Here is a 15917-nt window from a genome sequence, read left to right on the forward strand (position 1 = left end):
ATACCAACATGGGCCAGTGAAGCGATGTCCTCCACAACTAGACTGAAGAACAAAAGGACAGCAACTTGTCTGTTCCCCTTCCCCGATTCCCCAACGCTGCTGCCCTCCACCAATTCCCCAATAAAATCTTTAAAAAAAGAAAGAAGAGTATGAGACACTAGGGGTGTGTGTGTGCACAGAGGGACAACCATATGAACAGGCAGCAAGAAGATAGCCATCTGCGAGCCAAGGAGAGGCCTCAGGAGAGACCAATCTGGCTAGCACCCTGATCTTGGACTTCCAGCCTCCAGAACTGTAAGAAAATTAATTTGTTGTTTAAATCTCCCAGTCTGTGGTATTTTGTTATGAAAACCCAGGCAAATTAATATAATTGGTTTACCTAAAAACTGTTCATGCTCATTGGATAAGAGAGAAAAAGTAAAGTATGGAGGGCAGAGGATGAGGGACTCCTAACCTCTGACATAACTAGCTGAAATGCATCTTCCTCCTTGGTCTGAGGAGTGCCACATTGATGCAAACTGTAGCAAGGTCAAGGTGGGAACAGTCTCCTGATCCTTGACATCTGGGAAATCTGGCCTGCCCTGGACTCCTGAGGCTAGGTAGTGTACAGGTACAGAGCAACTGGTCTGAAACAGTGGCGTGACTTCAAGCCACAGGCTGGAGGAAACCAACTCCTTTTAGCAGCTTATTTTCTTACCCTGGTGGGTTCTAATGAATCTATTTGTCATTGCTGTCCTTCCAGAAAAAGATAAGACTGTGGGGGTGAGTGGGCTAACGGCAGAGTGAGGTAGCCACCAGCACATTCACAGGTTAGACAAACTGACTCAGACCATCTGGCCCAGTGCTGCTTTCCACCAGGGATCCACCCAACCTCCAGGTTCTGCCTGGATACCTCGGTCCTACCACAGGCTCCCGGACCCTGCTGGGCCCTGCAGGATTCTGGGCTTCCCACTTAGTGTAGGGTAGGCAGATCCACTCCCCTGGGGGCCAGGAGAGGGGAGGGACCCACAAATGCTCACTGCTGCTAAGGGGCCTAGACACATCATATCAATGATCTGTCCAACAACAGATACACAGAGGGTGCCAAAAAAATGTATACACATTTTAAGTAAGAAAAAAAAAACTGAATTAAAATTACGCTGATGGTAACCACTTTGAGCACCTCTTGTAATTGCAGAAGTCAAATGTGATTTGTATTCATCTTTTGTTATTGGTATATATTATTACAATTTTAATACAGTTTTTTCCTTTCTTAAAATGTGTATACACTTTTTTGGCACTGTCAGTATCATTGAGCTCTCTCCTGCTGGAGGGGGCAGGGTGGTGGTGGAGGTGGTGTTTGGGATTTGAGGTAGGGAAATCAAAGCAGGAAAGGAGAGTATTTGAAAGGTATTGTCAGGCTGCCGTGAGGAGGGGCTGGGAGGGGCAGCACTGACAGTCTGGCAAATGGCAGTGCCTTCGCTTTCCCAAGAATAGCAGGGTGGGCGGGTTTGGCCAATTCAAATGCAAAAGCCCAAGGGTAGGAGGACTGAGAAATTGTTCAGTATTCACTGCCATCCCTCTCCAACAGAAAGGCCTGGAGGGTCCCTTCATGTCTCTTCATTCACTCTGGCCATGAGGTTATTTACACAGTGGGGTGAGAGCCCCCATAATCACTGCTAGCTGAGATGCACACAAACCAACACACAACACACCTCAAACCTGAGGCCTTCAGAAGGTGGGCCTCCACTCCAATCCTATCCCAAACTGATCCACTGGAGGAGAAAAGGGGACGTGGAATGGGCTCCATCCAGGGGGCAGATCTGAATCACGAGAACAGTTTCAAACATCTGCCATGCAGCCACTTTGCCCAGTTTGGATGGGGCAGGGAGGAGGCCAAAGCCTGATGGATAATGTCCAGCTTCAGTTGAAGCTCCCCAGCTCCACTGTGCAAGTCAAGCCTCATCTCCAGCCTTTTCTACTGGGACCCAAGGGCTAGACTTGTCCTTCACCAGCTCAGTGGGGCTAGCATGAGAAGGCGCAGGGCATGCTCTGGAAAGCAAGGCAGCCTCATTATTCTCTGCAAGCAAGGTTAGAGGAGACCAGAAAAACAATCACCCCCCCTCCCCTCAAAACCCCATCCCTCAGCCACCCCTAACTTCATATAGATGAGAGAAACATGAAGGAGAAAAAGAAATCTGCTCTTGGCAGCACTCAGCAGTTTTAACTACGCCAAGCCTCGGCCTAATGGCCACATTTACTACCTTGGAAATTTCCGTTTCAACGCTCCATTTTCATTTGTGTGTGTGGGTCGGTGATGCTGGGGGTAAGGGGAGATTCGGACCTGTCTGTGAGGGGCCCAAGGACCTGGATCAGAGCAGACTCCCTACTTAGAAGGTCTTTCGCACGGCCCAAAGGAGGTTTACCGTTTTCGCCCTCCTTTTTGATTTGTTTGGTTTAAAATATTTAGCCAGAGGCACAATGAAGTGTCTCATTTACAACGTTCTCCTGGACCATTAGTCTGGGACTCCACGCTCATTACGCTGATGAACGTGCTACTTACCCATGCAAATTCCAGGAGCTGCAGACAGAGATGGGAGGTGCTCAAGGTACGCTGTTAAGGGCTGATTTAATTACACAGCCATTCAGTGGGCAAAGCGGAGCAATTTTTAGCCAACTGTTCTAGTAAATATTATGGGAAACCCTTTCATAGAGTGCTAATTCTGGCTTAGTGATTTCAAACATGCCCAGCTTTAGTTCTCATTCAAACATGCACTGGGTCCCCAAAGATGCTACCGCCAGGCCAGAAAATCAAACAGAAAATGCATTAGCGTTATGCCACCTTGCAGCTGATTATAATTTTTTAATGTTATAAACACCTGGGTATTGCTGTCATTTAGGTGAGGACAAGCTTGAAAACCCACTAACTTTCCTGCGGCCAGACTTTCTCTGCCCCTCCCCCAGGCTCTCAGAGTCCCGCCAACCGGCTTCTGGGCAGTCTGGGGACGGCCAGCGAACACTGCCCCTGTGGGCTGGACAAAACAAACCACTGCAAACCCACTTTGGACATTTGAAACAATACCCAATCACTGCATCCGCCCTCTCGGAGGGCCCCAGAGGAAATGGCATCGTTACTTTCATTTTATTCCGCTTGTGACCGACCAGAGGAAAACAACACGTCCTAAGACAGCTATCAGGGTATCTGATATCGGCGGCCGGAGAGAGTGCTCCGGAATGTTATCAAATGACCTCGCGGAGAAATTAATTTTCAGGAGCTAAAATAACCCTCTGCTGCATACGCACTGCCATTTCTCTAACTGCAGAAATGGATTTCACTTTCCACAGTTAGAACAGAAAACCCTCACGCATCCCCGTTTCTTCAAAAAAGTCTATAAATAACCCAGGATCAGCAAAATTATGCAAAACATCCTGCTAGAAGAAGAAATGTAAACTAAAACCACTTACAGAGACTCAGGCTGCCAACTTAATCTGATTCTACGACGACTGTAAACATGCTGTACTTTTGGAACCTGAAGCAATCCACATTAGCCACAGATGCCGTCACACACAAAAAAAAGCAAGGCAGAAAAATCCCAACAACTAAACAACAACAAAAGCCCGACCGGATACGGAGCACCGAGATTCGGTGTTCTGCGTGGTCCAGGACCGACGGCTGACCAGCTGCAGTCAGGACCAGCGATCCCAGCTTGCACACGCCAACTGTTTTGACTACAGGCACTTGTTAAACACAGAGTTTCAGGTCCTACCAGTTGGACACCAGAAGTTCATAGAACTGACCCAGTGCCAAGAACAACAAGCACAGAAAGCGAAACGGCTGCCTCGTGCGCCGTGTTTTTGTTAACTGTTTATGCAAGTCCCCAAAGCATTTGGGTAACAATTAAGAATAAAACAGAACTTAAATAACAAAAGCAAAAGATTACCACCTTGAAGGAAATGTAGATGTTGGCAGATAAAGGACAGACGTCAACCTAGTTTATTGGTGGGGTGGGTGGGGGGTTTTCAGAGAGAATCCGTGGGGGGAGGGGCGGGGTCACATGACAAACTGCGGTTATTAGCAAAAGGAACTGGGTGCTTCCTTGAAGCATCTTTTACTTAGAGATTGACAAGAGATTTTGCAAATGAAGAGGCCTTGGTACACATCTGGGGTGACTGCAGAAGCATTGGAATTTGGAAGTTGGTAAATCCCACGGGAGAAAAAAGGGGCGTGCTGAATGGAGTTTTCAAGACACAGGAAAGTTCCCTGCTCGGTGCAGTGAGGCCACTGAGCCACGCAGGAAGCAAACGGAGGGAGGGTGGGGACAGTGTCCCTGGGCTGTTTTTGAGCTGGTCCTGAGGAAGGCTTCCCTTTCCCCTTTGAGTTTAGGGTTGCCAGGTCAGCCTTTCTCCCTCCCTCATCAGGACTGGAGACTGTGCTCTCTTTAGGTGACAATGACTAAAGTATTTTCATCTGGCAGATTCACATTTACTCCAGAAAGTACATGTCGTTCCTCTGGGTCTAGGGGTCACCAGTGCAATGGTGGTGGGTATGAACCCACACAGTGGCTGCCACTTTGCTCCCAAGGGAACCCACAATTTATTACAATCTATATATACAAATGGTTTCACTGGGATCCAAAATAGAGCCCCCCAAAGTGAGATGCAGCAGTTGTGTGACAGATTCTGAGAGAAGAGCAAAGGCAACTCATCATCCAAGACATAGGATGGAGCAGGGGAGCAGGAAGGCTGGAGTGGGGAGAGAAGAAGGGGGAAGGGATACCCCAGAGAGAAGGTTCAGGGCAGGCAAAGGGAGTCTTATACCAGTCCTGGCCTCAGGGCGGCAACTGACTACTTAAAGCAGCCCCAGAACTGACGGGACCCTGCTGCCTACTTGGAACTCCATGCTTTCCATGTCTCTTTCAAGCACATTCTATTATGTAATCCTCAGAAGCATCCTGCAAGATGAGGAGGACTGTATTATTATCCCCATTTAACAAAGGAGGAGAACTGCTCAGAGAAGCCTTGGTCTCAGCCTCACGAATGATGACGTGGGCTGGTGTGGTGCTTTATTATTCGCAGAGCACTTGAAAGTAGTGGGCTTTGTGAGTCCCACTTTCACAGACAGGTAAATTGAGATTTTTGGAGAGGCCACACTGCAAATCATGAACAGCACTGGGTCTCCCAACTCCTAAGCCAGTCCTTGCTTGCTTCCACTACCATGTTTCCAGAACACACAATGACGGAACTAAAGAAGCTTGTAAAGTTATTTTACTATAAAAGCACATCACCTCCCTTGATTCCCTCAAAACTCCTGGTTTTCACGGTTTTTCTGTACCGGTTCACAGACTGCAATTCCCTCACGCAGAAGGGTTGGTTCCTGTCCACAAGGAGGCCAAGCTTTGGACGTCTGTCCTCCAGAGCTACGATTTCAGTGGAAAGCAGCCATCTCCACCCAGTCTGCAGCCTGTCCTTCTTTGATTTGATTAGTTCACCCATGTGCTGACCCCAGCTCCTCATCTAATCCTAGTCTAAGAAGCAAGAGCGGAATGTCCTCACAGGCCTGTCAAGCTGTCCATCACATAGCCTGCATCTCCCAGGTGTGCTGTCTCACATGTGGAAGGGATCTGACTCAGCAAGTAGTTTGGTGGATCTCTCTTCTTCAATGGGGTATTTCAAAAGGTGGTTTTTGCTGAGTTGTTTTGCAAGAGGCCACATGAAAGTAATGGAACAAATGAAGGGTCCCTCAGTTATGTGCCTTGTCTGTGCCAAGTAGGCACACTCATAGCTTGATAAGGGATGCTATTACTATTATGTGATGCATGTGGGCAGGTTCATTGCAGGTTTGGGGCATTTCCTTTGAGGGAACATGGTAGTGAGTTACTACAGATGCCAAGGGGTTTATAGGGTTGAATGAAGACATCTTCTCAGGGGTCCAAGTACTCAGGGCCATGACCAGGGATGCCGAATGTGAAATGCAAGAGGGAGATGGTCAGGAGGTAATGATTAGAAAGTTCTACAACGTTCTGTCACAACCTCATGCATCTACTTCTTCTTTCTCTCCGAAAACACAACACAACCAAACATAGAACCAAAGGCCAGACAAGTTGTGTGTCAAGGTGGCCTTTATGTTGACTATCACGAAAGCAGCCTAGGTCGTAAAGACTAATCAAATCTGGTAACTGAAGAAGCTCTGTGGTCAGATGAGATGCACAGGTGGTGCCTCTCACTGGTTTATTTGAGGTTGCTTTGGTAACCACATGACATTTGCATCCATGCTGCCTGAAAGGAATATGGGGACTGGGTGCATTGGAATAGTCTCTGCAGGAAAACTCATTTGCTCACAGGATACAAAGTGAGTAGGATACAGTATTTCCACGTACCTTGTGACTCCTCTGAGCATAGAGACCATTTTTTTTTTAAACCAAAAAGTAGGACACACGGTTTGACAAGTGCTGGCATATTTAGGGAAGACAGGTAGGCTATTTAAAACCAGAACGTCTGAAAATCTGAGGCATGGCCACCAAACCTGTAATATCAAATTAGTAAAAGTGGGCTGAGAGGGGATAGGGAACATTAGCAGAAATTTGTCGTAGTTAGTACTGGTGTGCTTAACAAAGGTAGTCCTACCATAGACCAGACAAATCCTGCTTTGCCAATGGATTTGGTGGGTTTGGGAAGGCTGGTAAACACAGCATATCCAGCCCTTGAGGACAACAGCACCGATGGAGACAAAGCTGGGGCCCTCTGCCCACACTGTGGGCATTTAGGACCTCCCCCGCCACACACACTACCCTGCATGGAAGGGAGCTTCATCAGAATACATACACAGAGGAGGAAGTTGGTCAGAGACCAGTGAGGTCTTTAAAACATGGCTTGGATATGTGAAAAACTGATCAAAAAAAGGATGGAGCCAGAAAAGGATGGAGGCCTGAGCAGTCAGTAGACTGAAAGGCAGGGTAAGCATGTCAGCTGCATTGGCTGCAGACTGGGCTTTACCCTGATGTTGCCCAGCACACTTCCAGGTCAGAACCTAGGGCTCTGCTCCATGCTCTCCATTTTTGCCGTGACCTGGGTTCACAGGGACTGAGCCAGCCTGCCTGATCTTACCTGGAACTGGCTTTGGCTTAATCCTCTGTGACCTGGGCTCATGACCAAAGCCATGAGGCCAGTTTTGTACATATGGGGTTCAAATACCCTAGCTTTTTCAGGAGATTGCCAATTACAATCAGCCTCAGCCAGTACTGCACCACAATTTGCAAAATGACTTTATAGTGAAGGTCAATAAATGTGGGTTGACTGAAATCTGGATCACTCACTGGACCGTAAGTTCCTTGAGGACCAGTTCTGAGTCTCTTAATATCTTTGCAGGCCGATACCTAGCCAGAGCACAGAAGCCTTGCTGTGCATTTTTAATACCTGTTTTGAATGACTGAAGTTCCTGTTAATGTGCAGCTCAAAGTTATACGCATACCTTATCAGGTATACCTGGAAGGGGACTATCTTTATGTGAGATATGTATCAAATTTGGTGTTTTAATTATTTAAAATTATTTTAAATAGTTTATTTTATATTTTTCGGGTTTCTTCCCCCACTATTAAATTTGGTGTTTGTGATTCAAGTTAGGGAGAAGGTAGAAAGGCTTTCCACTTCAAATTTAAAATACTAAACCTTCAAAAAAAATTGTCCGCACTTTGTAACAGGAATCTTTCCAAAAGATCTTCATCCCACTGTACTTTGTCCTCTTAAATGTTTTACTTTGAACATTATTTGATCCTTGTTTTTTGATAACTCAAGGTCACTGTTAAGGGCATTCGTTTCTATACTTTGCTATAATGGTGATGACTTCAGGGCCTACAACAGTAGCTTTCAAGCTTAAAAGTTTGGAATGAAAAGTACACTGCAACCTAGTATGTACACAGGGGTATAAGACGAAGATTCCAAAGAACGCTGTTTACCTTTAATTAAGTTAAAAAAACACTGATGTTTTCTCTTCTCTTCTAGTCCACTGTTTAAAATGTTGGTCAGAACTCACTAAATTGATTGCCCCACCATCACGGGTGGTGCCGGCTGTGTGCAAACACTTAGAAAGTAGGCAAAGCTATTTGCCTTTGTACAAAGGGGCCTTGGCTTCCCCACTTTCTGCCTTTTACTCTTATTTTCTGTAGTCTGGTGTCACTTCTTACTCTCAGGGCCGCCTCCACAGTCCTGCTCAGAGTGCTAATGTGCCGAACTTGGAAATCAGACTGTCAGGCTTGCTAGTATGATGTATAAACGGAGTGTAAGCTTTTCTCAATGAAAGCCTGAAGGGTGCCCCCATTGGTGCCGAGTGGGGCTTGGTGCCCTTCAAGTGCTCAGAGCTGCTGGCTGGCTTCCCGAGGAGCTTTACTCAGTGGCAGAGCTCATGATACTGAGGTGTTATTGAATGCGCCGTGTGTAAACACTCGCACGTGTGCAGGAGTTTTCAAAGGAGGGTTCTGACGATTGGGCCTCAGGCTGGAAGGGCTATTAAATGACAGAGGCTCCTGGCAGCAGTGTTGCTTCATGAATGACCAGATCTGGGCTCCAGCGCATGAGGAAGTTGTTCCTACAGTAACTGACCCCACTTCAGGCAGTTTGCAACAACGCAGCGTCTGGGCTCTCTACCCGGAGCTGCCCTTTGCGGGTCCCTTACAGCAACTTCTAGTCCACACGTCAACTGTCAGGAGTCCTTCAACCTAAGTGCAAAGAAGGCAGTCTAAGAGATATCTGAAACTTCTCCTGGGGAATTATGAAAAGTGTGTCAAGTTTGTGTGTGTGTTGGGGGTGGGGTGGGCAGATACCTTATATTGATTTAAAATTATATATAGCAAAAGGGGTACATGCTGTACCCCTAAACAAACATAAATACCAGGGAACAGTAAAACTATTGGCACATCCATTCAGTGGAATGCTGGGGAGCTATAAAAATGATGGTGCAGGTCTCTATTTATTGAAATGTATCCACAAGTTTAATGAGAGAAAAAAGATTTCAAAGCAATGTCTATAATAGGATTCTACTTTTATTTAAAAAAATATATGCATATAGGTACATATGTATAACACAGAGACAAACGCATACACAGAAAAGATTGGAAAGTTTTACACTGGCATTGAAATATTTACTTTCTTATATTTCCTGAAATTTTGGCAGTTTTTATAATGCATTACTTTTGTAATAAGAAAGCAAGTAATTTTTGCTTTGAAAAAAGTAAAATTCTATATTATTATGCAAAACGGTACTTCTGTTTGGGGCACCCCACCCCATCCTCGCCTCATTTGTGACTGTTCCCATGGGAACATGTGTCACATCTATGCATCAACAAGGCAGTACACTCATGCTGAGCTTTCACATTCGCCTCTCACCAGTTATGATGTCTTCTCAAATCTTTAAGAGTTCTACTCATATAAAGAAGGGTAAGTTGAATCTTTATTGGAAAATTTTTACATTAATGCATCTTAAGGCAAAGGAAGGGTTTCTGGTTTTACTTTTAAGGGTCATGGTCGCGTCTTTGATGGAGTTAAGAGGAAATGTAAATCCCCAGGTAAAGGGCTCTGCTAGTTACTCATCTGGCAGAACAGGCTACGGTTTCTCCATGCTCCAGGGAGATAAATGCAAGAGCGACCGTGATCTATATGCTGAGGCTGGGTTTCGCCCGAGCCAGAGCATGAACCAAGGCTGGATTTAAGGATGGGAATAATCCCTAACTTGTTACTGCTGCTCTCTCTGCACAGTTTATTCACATCCATGGGATAACTGGTATCTCCTAAAAAACGGCTAGGGAGTGAGGGCAGGCACGTGTATATTAGTCTCAGTTTACAAATGAGGAAAATCTGATTTATCAAGGAGAGGTGATTTATCCAAGGCCACCCTATTGGAAACTGGTAGAGACAGAACTCAAACCCAGTTCTCCTGGCTTTGCTCTCTTTGTTCTTTCTATTAATAGAATAATTATATACTTTATTATCCTAACTGGACACCTCTGAAAGTGAAAGGGATTGCTAAGTGGATGGGCCTCAGGGCAACAGGTAGAAGTTGTGACTCTCCTGAGCAATCCAGGATGTATGGTCACTTTAGACGTAATCCAGCCCTCATCCCACCCCTCCCACATATACAAGGAATCGTACCTTTTGAATAGGAGAGAGAAAATGGAACATGGTTACAGTGCCTATAGTTTACTGTAAAATACTTGTGTATATAAATAAATACATAAGAGAGTATAAGAAAGTACTTGGGTATAATGGCTGTTTTATTGTGTCTCAGCCTCTAGGGGTGATCAGCTCACATGCTATCAAGAATACAAAGTCTGGATTGGGCAACTGGGACTGACCCAAGAGTGTCACATGCCCAAAGTGGCTGCTTTAAGTCCTTCTGTCATCTGTATTTTGATCAACCTTCTGAATATAAAAAAAATGGGCTTTTGTTGGTAAAACTTGTGACTTATGGGTGCTTACTGGTGAGATTAAAGGTTTTCAAGATATGTAGCCTGGCCCCAAACCTTTAGAGACATCCCCATCCTTGTATAAAGAGGGTCCTGGAACCCAGCGAGGCCTGTCCCTTTACTCTTAGCCTCGAGGCTGCTCTGTATGCAGCCATTGCATCAGGAAGGCTGATGACAGCATGCTGTTGATTCGGGGAAATAGAGTCCGGTCTCTGGAATATTCTTGCAGCTGCCTCAAGTGAACCTTTCATACAAGGTATGACAGAACACATCAAAGCAGAGAGGGCTGGGACTTCAAGTTTACCAAATAAGGTGAGTGAACTGTTTTCTCCCTACTTGTTGATAAATGTTTGTTTGATAAATGCCTATATCTGTGGCCGACTTCAGTCTGACACTCACATTCATTACAACCTGGGAGTGGGGTTATGGAGGAGAAGTGAACCCTCAACTTTCTGCAGCCTTCTACAGTGGCCAATGTTTTCTATCCAAAAGAACCTACGAGTTCTGCAGGGCCAAGCCAGCTGAGGTCAGTCCACAAAGAACGTGCCTCTGGGTGAGTCTGAGATGGGTAGATTTCAGGAAGTGAGTCCATTATATGTTTTTCTCTTCACTAGATGATGAGCCTCATGAGAGCACAGAGTGGGTCTGTCTTGTTCAATATTCTAGTCCCTAAACCTCACGCAGTGCCTGCCAGTAGAAAGTGTGTGATAGATATTTGTCCATTGAATAAAATTAGTGAATAGGAATTCTGTTATTTCTAGAATCTGTTTTATTAACTGTAATCTGTGATTGTTCTTTACTCCACTAACGATAACTGATCCTCATATACCACCATCGCTTTCTTGCCCTGGATTGAGTTAGTGCTTTAAAAAGCAAGAAATAAGCTGGTAAATAAAAACCACTGGGATTGTATGGTTTAATCCCCACAATTACGCGATGAGATTGGTATTATCACCCCTCATGTTTATTTTTTATTTTTATTAAAATTTATTAGGGTGATAAATGGTCAGAAAAATTACATAGGTTTCAAGTGCACAATTCTATAATACATCATCTATATATCTCATTGTTTGTTCTCCAATCACCCCCCCCATGTTTTTTTAAAATTATTTTTATTTATTTTTATTTTTAGCTGAGCCATCCTGCTACCTGTTGGCAGCTCAGCAGTAGCTCAGCTCAGGCCAGGAATTGAACCGGCGACCCTGTTGCTCAGAGCTCGCACTCTTGAGCAAGCTCTTAACCAACTGAGCCACTCGGCCAGCCCTAATCACCACCTATGTTTAGATGAGAAAGCCCAGAGAGGTTAAAAACTTAAATTAGTGAAGCCAGAATTTGAACTTAGGTCTGTCTGACTCCAATCCAAGCCCAAGTATGCTCTGCTACCCAGAGTTAGCAATCATTCAGTTTTGCAGGGATTTTTCTTTTTCTTTCTTTTTTTTTTAAACTACACTCTACTCACTTTATGTCATGCGATTGAACACACATATCTCTTTGGCACTTCATCTTATTTTATCAAACGCTTTTTTGGGGGGGAAACCTAGATGAATGTTCGAATATATGAACCAGCTTTCCGGTTCTTTTGCTTTTAATTATTTTGATTGACATGTGGCATTGAGGGATGTCTAATGGCCTCTCGTGTCTTTGAGCTGCGAGAGAATCAGCTCCTAGGAATCTGTCGCAGCTCTCCTTGCCTCTAGGGCACCAGGCGTGACAGCTCGTTCTGATACCCTCCCCCCAGGCATCCCGCCCTCCTGCCACCCTGGACTACTGAGAGCCTTTTGTTTCAAGCCTCTGTGACTTGGTGCACAGTGTTCTCTCCCTGGAATGCTCGGCCACCCTTTCATTCTTCACCTTGGTTGACGTTTTGTTTTCTTTTAAGACCCAGTTCAAACATTCCTACATCTGGGATACCTGGGAGACCCTGTCACCCTGCACCTCTGCCAGGTGTCACTCGAGTCCCCTTCTCAGTGCACACAGGACACACTGAGCACACCTCCACCTCAGCACATGGCACAGGGCTCTGTAATCATGGCTGCCTGGCCTCCCTCTTCCACTCCGCCATAAAGAGCCAAAGTCAGGGAGCTTGTCTTAGTACTGGCACACAGCAGGCACGCAAAGTGTGTTAGATAATGAATGGATAAATCAGGAAATAATTAGCCAATCCACAGTAAAGCAAGAGAAAACGCAGGGATCAGTGGGCCAGCAGTTTCCCGTGGTCTGAGGGCTAGCGAACCTTAATTACTTGTCTTAGCCAGCTCACTCAAAAATGATTTTTTAAGCCTCAGAGTATGATAGTGGGTTTTTATGAGAGGCAATAGACTAATTCTGAGTGCTCTGCTCCTTTGCCTGTTATAGAAAAACAACCTCTGGAGAGGTTTTCCCAGTGCAGTCAGTTCCCACTCACGGATGCTGTGCCAGCCACCGGCAATCCCTGGGGGGCTCGGGGCCATCCGACAGTGCTCACGTGACAAGCTGCACTGGCAGTTCCAGGGTGCCCACGGAAGCTGAGAAATTAGCAAATTCCAGATGCAGGCCGACACCTGACCTGAGTAAGCCACAGCTTCATCCGACTGTGGGACTCCGGCCTAATGAAATAAACAATTCCCAGCATAGCTTGACCCTTCCAAATGTAATTCTTTCTCACCATACCGTGTAGATAAAAGTAATTTAGTGATTTTCTCCACTAAACTCTTGGGTACAGACCAAGAAAGCTGCAGTGTGGCTGTTCTGTGCTAGTGCACAGCTGTAAATATCTGGGCTTTTCTGAGTTCTCATTAGCCTGTGTCAGCAGGGACGCGCCTGACGTTTTGGTGGGATAGTTCTTCCTAGAATGGGACCATCCCATGCATCTGAGACAGCTTAGCACCTCTGATTCAATCAAAGCCAGTTACCATGACAGCCTCCAAATGCACCTTTCCAAACACCTCTAGGGGTGAGCATTGTCATGAGTGCTGGGATTCCCGGTGGGTTAGCTTTGATTCATTTTGCAGCAAGAGAAGCTGGGAAGGGACTGAAGAGGCCACCCCAAACAATGGTGGGTTGGGACAAGGCCCAAGGAGACAGAGAGGGCACACCTGAGGCAAGGGGGTATCAGACCAAGGCCTTTCCGTGGGAGGAAGCAGAGGTCCTGAGAGCAGTGAGGACACCCGAGTTCCTTGAATGAAGACATAAAGGCAGCGAGGGAGCTGGCCTCACAGAACCGAGAGACTGGAGCTTGAGCAGAGGTCAAAATGGGATGGAAAAAAAAAAAAAGGGATAAAGACTGAGTGGGGGGTTCGGGGGGAGGGAGGGAAGGGGGCCCCCAGAAAGCCCAGGCAACAGCCCTGAACCCTGGCTACACTCAGCCTTCTCCTCCCAGCCTGCAAGGAAATTACAGAGGCACCAAGGAGGTCACTGATTCTGGACAGCGCAAAGGTTCCAAGTATTAACTAGCTCTCCTCTTGTCTGGCCTTAACACAGCAGTAACAACACAACCCTCTCACTGCCAGCATCACTGCTGTGGCCACACCCCACAAATAGGACCCACTGAAGAGAACTTCCAAGTTCGTCAAAGTGACCTTCAAGGGCATTTCAATCACCAAGTGGGAGAGGCTCTAACACCCGCTGAGTTGTAAGTAGAGGCGCCAAAAGCCTGGACTCATGGCTGGTCACTGATTTAACGGCTGGTCGCTCCCTGGCCCCAGCAGGATGGCAATGGGCAAAGTCGCTGTGAAGCCACTTACTCCTTTGTCTCATCTTTCTCACATATTTTAAATTTATTTTATCTTGCTCTGTTGTTTGCCGCTTTATAAGCGGCCTTAAATCCTTTTGCAACAAGGCTGAGTATAAATAAATAAAACAAAGAAATAAAATACATGGCTGCATTGTCAGCACTGCTAGACTGGGCATGAAGTGTTTCAGCTCTAAGTTAAGAGGAAGGAGGTGCTCTGTCCAAACGGGAAGGGAGGAGGGGAGGCGGAGAACACGGAGAAGGCTGGCCCTGGGGCCCTCAGAGCCTGCCTGCGTCCTGCCCCGTCTCGGCATTAAGGAGCTACAGGGCCGCATGCAAGTTACTAATAGCACAAGCCCCAGTGTCCTTATCTTTAAAATGAGAGATTTGACAGGATGATTTCAAAGGTCTCTTTTTGTCCAAGCACTGAGATTTCTAAGCAGTTACCCACACTTGGTCCTTGTTCCTCTTCCTCTCTATTCTTCTCGATACACTGCCTCTTCTCCAAGTGGAGTGGGCCAATCAGGGCTCTTTCTAGAGGAGTTTGTGTATGTGATGACAAGTGGAAGTTGTACTCATCATCCAAAGAGATAACTGGTCACTCCAAAGAGATTAATGTTCCATTAAAAGAAATTGAAGCACTACCCATTTGGGAGTGCAGGAAACTGGGGTTTTATTGGATAATTGCTGACCAATTTTCCCATTGTAAAATGGGATAAAAATGTTGGCTTTTATCTCCATTCGTTGATGAGGTGGTAAGTTCCCTCCTTTTAAATAAGTTCTGTTATAGAAAGTAATACCACATTTGTTTGCATAGTATCTATGACTACTGTATCAATCATTATGAACAAAAGACTATTATTATAAGCATATGCCCAGCAAATGGAAGGCACTGCAAATGTTCTGGGACATTCTTTTCTTAGCTGTCCATTTCCAATTTCGGCCTTGTTTTGGTGTCCTTAGTTGCACAAACCCACATCACTGGCCCTATTTCTACACAGAATGGCTCAGAACATCTGTTGCTTTTATTTATTTATTTAAAAGATTTTATTGGGGAATCGGGAGAGGGGAACAGCGCTGGGGAATCGGGGAAGGGGAACAGACAAATTGCTGTCATTTTGTTCTTCAGTCTAGTTGTGGAGGGCATTGCTTCACTGGCCCATGTTGGTATTATCATTGCGCTCTTCCCAGGTGAGGCAGTTGCTCGCCGGCCATTGGATGGCTGCTGATGGAGGCTCACGGCAGCTCATGAAAGTGCACCCAGCTGCCACCCAGCCCCACTGCAGCCTACGCCATTGCTAGCGACTCACAGCAGCCCAGCTCCATGTCGAGCTGTTAGCGGGCGCAGCGTCACTGGCCTGCATGTGAGATATGAATGGGGGCCCTGCTGCTCAGAGCTGGCGTCCTAAGCCAACTTTTAACCAACACGCCACTCGGCTGGCCCAGACATCTGTTGCTTTTAGCACACTCCATTCACAATGTCAAACAGCACTGCCCTAGAGAAGAGCTTCTCAAACTTTAGCATGCTCATTAAGTACTTGGGGATCGTGTCAAAATGCAGATTCAGCGCATTAATCATGTCTTATTTTTCTGTATTTCTGATGCTCTGACACCTTGGGGCCTTGCTGACCCTGGCCTAGCCAGTTCCTAGAGATAATGAAGGACTCACCTGCAGGTGCTCCTTTCATATGCAAATGAACCAATCTAAAGTCCAGACCCCCAGCCACCTCCTTTATCCACTTTATTCAGCTCTTAACCTCCAGGCCACCATTCCC

The 15917-nt window shown here is 46.1% G+C and overlaps 1 protein-coding gene across 11 annotated transcripts in view; it reads right to left on the bottom strand.

The window, feature by feature from the left end:
* Nucleotides 1-15917, bottom strand: part of ATXN7L1 (ataxin 7 like 1) — a 234598-nt gene that overhangs the window by 68719 nt on the left and 149962 nt on the right. For 2 of the 11 annotated variants that reach the window (XM_019660150.1, XM_019660149.1), the window contains exon 1: nucleotides 3445-3733. The exons of 7 other annotated variants lie outside the window; for them this stretch is intronic. The gene's annotated coding sequence lies outside the window, so the exon portion shown is untranslated. Of the gene's footprint in view, nucleotides 1-3444; nucleotides 3734-3923; nucleotides 3955-15917 lie in introns of those variants that run through there. 2 more of the 11 variants (XM_019660154.1, XM_019660152.1) reach the window with 2 other exon arrangements.

The sequence above is a fragment of the Hipposideros armiger genome, unplaced genomic scaffold (genome assembly GCF_001890085.2).
Source record: "Hipposideros armiger isolate ML-2016 unplaced genomic scaffold, ASM189008v1 scaffold_312, whole genome shotgun sequence".
In the NCBI taxonomy this organism is placed as follows: Eukaryota; Metazoa; Chordata; class Mammalia; order Chiroptera; family Hipposideridae; genus Hipposideros; species Hipposideros armiger.